Source organism: Impatiens glandulifera, chromosome 1 (assembly GCF_907164915.1).
Source record: "Impatiens glandulifera chromosome 1, dImpGla2.1, whole genome shotgun sequence".
In the NCBI taxonomy this organism is placed as follows: domain Eukaryota; kingdom Viridiplantae; phylum Streptophyta; class Magnoliopsida; order Ericales; family Balsaminaceae; genus Impatiens; species Impatiens glandulifera.
Window position 1 is genome coordinate 10,156,351 of NC_061862.1, and position 4,657 is coordinate 10,161,007.

Consider the following 4,657-nt stretch of genomic DNA (forward strand, 5'->3'; position numbering starts at 1 on the left):
CAGTGTTTCTTCAACCAGAATGCCTTTACCTTTGTCCGCCTGAGTGGGACCTTCTGGAGCTGTCTTGCCTCCTGCGGAACCGGAAGGTTCCCGTTCTTCAATGTTTTCCTCCTGAGCCGGAGGTGCAGTTTCTGTTGACTTGGTCGTCTCATCGACCGGTTGAATTTCTGTTTGATCAGGTATTTCATCCTGATTGTCTGGCTTCCGACGACTTGAGGCATCGTCCTCTTCGGTTTCTCTTGTGATCTCTTGGACCACATTCTGAATTGCTTCTGAGGCATTCAAGCCCACATCGGCTAGTACCTCTTCGGCTTGCTTACTTGGTGACTTGGAGGTTGCAGAGTGAATATTTCCCTCTGCCTCCTCCTTTGAGCTTGACTTGTTCTCCTCGCTCCCCGAAGATTCGGTTTGCTTTGGAGAATCGGATGGGATGGGAGTTGGGACAACGGTGTTGATTGGGATGGGCTGAAATACATCTGCGGTTCTTTCCGGTGGATTGTCCGAGGAAAGCGTTTCTCGGACTCCGCCGGTTTCTTTGCACTTTTCTTCGCTGATACCTTCTTCCTCCTCTTCGGTTCTGGTGGAGCTTCTGCCTCAACCGCCTTTCTTGACGGTTTCCTTTGTCTTGTTTCTTCTTCAACTGGAACCGATGAACTGGCTCCCTTAGATGATTTAGTCTTTGAGGTTTTAGGCTTTATCGTCTTCTCCGGTTTTTCTGCCACTAACTCAGAGTCAAGAATGTTGGAGATCGGAAGCGGTATGCCTTCACCTAGTTCCACATTAAGGAACTCAAGAATCTTGACGATTTGCATAGCATAGGCCTGCACCCGGCCATCTTTCTTAATCACCATTTGACAAAACTCTTCGTATAAAACGTATCCCCAGTCCACCTTGTCGCCGCGAACAATTGCTAGCAACATTCTGAGCTTAAGCTTTGTGAGGTTATCAAAGTTACCTCCCTTTCCTTGGAGTGATTTGGCGATGACGGTCACCAACCATCTGTATTCTGGTTTTAGCTTGATTTTCCGGCTGCTGTGGATCACCAGATCCTGACCTGAAAAGGATACAACCAACCGGGCAGCATTTGACTCTGCTTCGGTTAGGTCGAACTTTAGGTCTGAACCTGTGTTGGGTAGACCAAGAGCTTCGGCAAAGATTTCTTCAGTTATAAGGACGGCCTTCCCGTTGACAGTAGCCGAGATCTTTCATTTCAACAGTGTCGCCGTCGCTAAGAACTCCGTCACCGCCGCCGGATAAATGGTGAACGGACCAGAAAGGAACTTCTCCAACCCAGATTCTCGAAGAAGTTGAAGAACAGCCTTGTTCTTGTCGTCAGCGTGTTCGTCAATGTCTGCGAAGTCTACCTGCAACATCCATTGAAATGGAGCTTTGCCTAGATCCATGATAGCTTTGAGAGAAGAAGATGAAGATTGATGATGATCGGAGAGAGGAGATCTTTGAAGTTCTGGAAATTTTAGAGAGAGAAAGCACGTGTGTTGAATGGACTGATTTGAGTTTATATAGATGGCGGTTTCAAGCGGTTTTGAAGATGAACCGTCAACTTAATGTTTTGGCGCCAACTTTCCCTCCAAAAAGTTACTGCCGTAACTTTCGGCGGTAAAAGCGGAAATTCGATGGGCGGTAAATTTTGAGAGGTAAAACCATGGGCGGTTAAAATTTTTAAATTTTTATTCTTGCTCGAAGTTCCGGTTTCTTCTTGAAGTTTTGTTAACCGGAGATTGTTAGGTTAACTTTAAGTTTTGTTTGAAAACCGGAGAGGAATACGGTGAATGAGAGAACCGGAGACTCTTTAAGAATTGAAATATTTCATTAATAGAAGGAAATGATTAACATATGAGCGGTTCTGGTCGTACAGCAAAATGACCAACAACCGGAAAGAAAATAAAAGAGAGAGATTTATTCAGTGAACCATCCTCCTTCCAATCTCCTTTCATACCACTTATCGATGGTGTTTTGAGGAGACCGTTCCTCAATCCTACACATACACTTATAGATCATGTCTATAGTGATGGTGTTGAAGGATCCAACCGGAACACCTTTTCCAAGGTTACGACGTTTGGACATGAGAAACCGGGTGATCTGAGGAGCATAACTGATCCTTCCTCTTTTTCCGGTCATAAGCTGCTTCAGCTTATTGAAGAGATAGGTGGACCAGTTGATGTCGGTTTCGCGAATGATGGCTATCATAATATCGAATGCCTCCCGGCTGTAGTTCTGGTTAGGCATTCGGCCTATGATAGACCGTTGGACCAAGTCTTGAAAGACTTGATAATGGGGAGCGAGGTCTTCTTTCTTCCCAAAATCCTTAACAGGAGCGTAGGAAGAGGAGAAGATCTTGAAAAAGATTTCCTTGGCCGGTAGATGCGGTGTCGGAAAATCAGAGAAACCTTCCGTTGGAAGGTGAAAGAATGTGGCAAATTCCTCCTCAGAAAGCTGGAGGAACTGACCGTCGATGATGGTGCGAATGCTGCCATCATCCAGAACGTGACCGTTGTTAAAGAATTCGCACACCTCCTCCACGAGGATGAGGTCCGAACCCTTGAGGAAGCCTTACAGGCCAGAAGCTATGATATGTTGAAAGATGCATTCATAGTAGGAACTGTGCTTGATGTCTTCAAAATCAATGATCAGGGTGTTTCTAATCTCAGCAGACATGATGATGAAGAGTGAATAAGGCTTAGGAGAGTTCTTGAGCTTTTGAATTTTTAGAGAGAGGAAATGCTTAAAGTCGTGATTTGAAAAATGGACGTTGAACCCCTTTTTTTATAGCCTGGAATGAATGAGAGCATTTAATGAGAGGATTTGAAAATCTAGCCGTTTATGCTTAGTCATTAATGATTTTGTGATTTTCCAAGAGAATAAAAGCAAGTCTTGTCAAATCAAGTCAGGCATGCTCTTTGATAATGAGAATTTATGTTTCCAAGAGTAGAATGATTTATTTTTGATACGACGCATTGAATGTTGTAGATTTTGACTTGGAAAGGAAAGAAATCTGTTTCATTAATTGAAGTACAAAAACCGGTATTACAGCAAAAGTACCGGTTTTGTAAAGAAAAGATAAAAGAAGAGAGGAAAGACAGGTTTAGACATTTGATGACTCAGCCGCTTGAGCATTTGAAGCCTCAGCCGCTTGAATTCTTCTGGCTTTAACAGCTTCCCACCGGTCGATCATCTCTTGTACTCGTTCTTTGGTGAGTACGTGCCTTGGGTGAAGAGTGACGAAGGCTCCGGTGTGGATCTCCAGACTTGCGCAGAAACCGCTCAGCTGAGGAGCGTATCCGGTTTTGTTGGAGAGAATCATCTTCTTCAGGTTGCTGAAGATGATCCAGGACCAGTTAACCGGTGTCCCAACCGTTACAGCGATCATCATCTCGAAGACCCTTTGAGTGTAGTAGTAACTTTTCTCTCTGCACAGAACAGATTTTCCCAGAATCTCGCAGAGAATCTGGTACTTATGAGAAAGTTGACTCTTAGCACCCCAGGGTTTAACCGGGATGTTAGATCCAGAAAACCGGCGACACATTTCTTCCATTGTCACCGGAGAATAGGTTAGATCGGTTACCCCTTCATTGGGTAAACCGCAGTAGACAGCGAAATCCGTCTCGCTGAAAAGGAATTTTTGACCGTAAACCTGTGCAACGAGTATATCTCGATGCACCTCTTTCACGGTTTCGAACAGTTCTTCGGCTACAAGGTAGTCGATGATGAACCTGTTTTCAAGAAAGCTTCTTAGCCCACTCCTTTCAATGGCTAAGAACATTTCCCTGACTTCATGATCCTCATACTGGTAGATTGATTCAAAGTCTGCCAGTAGGATTTTCTTGGCTAGAGGGTTGGAGTTCATGTTTGTTTTTGAGAGAGAAAAAGGATTTTATCTCAAGAATTATGCTTGTGAATAGTGAGCTTGTGATGTTTTGAAAAGGATTAAGCATGGTTTATATAGCCCGGGGATTTGGCTTGGTCTTTAATGAAGTTAAGTATGCCTGATGATGTCATCAACTATTAAATAGACTTAACTTGTTGAAGTAACTAATGGTTATTTTCAAGGTAAATCTAATAATTACTAAGATAGCAATGATGAAAAATATCTATTGACAAGATGTAAGTCTCCCTCTCTTGATGATGGACACATGTCGTCATCTCGATTGTGGTAGACTTGTTTTTAATTAATCACAGACTTCATTTTTCAAAACATGCACGAAAACTCAGTCGGTCATCTCAGGTTAACCGGAAAAGTTCATTTCATCAGACCAAAGTGCATATGTACTGAGCGGTTTTTCATGACCGGTTTTAGTAGGATATTTCCGTTTATGAAGAAAAGTTGATTTATGTCAACAGTTGTTCAACTTTGGACTTGTTTTATCCACTTCAACCTGGTTATTTCAACCGCTTAGTAAACATACATTTGATTTGAAAATAATGAGATAATCAGGCATAACTGGAGACTTCCTCCCGGTTAGCATATTTGATTTATTAATGGCCTATTTGAATATGGTTTGAGAAGCTTTAGCTTCTCCCTGAACACATATCCCGGTTTTATATATACGCATGCATTTTGATTATATCAATTGATTAAGATTAGTAAGACCCAAGATATTTCGAAAATGTGAAAACTTAGCTTCCTGTAGCGGTTTCG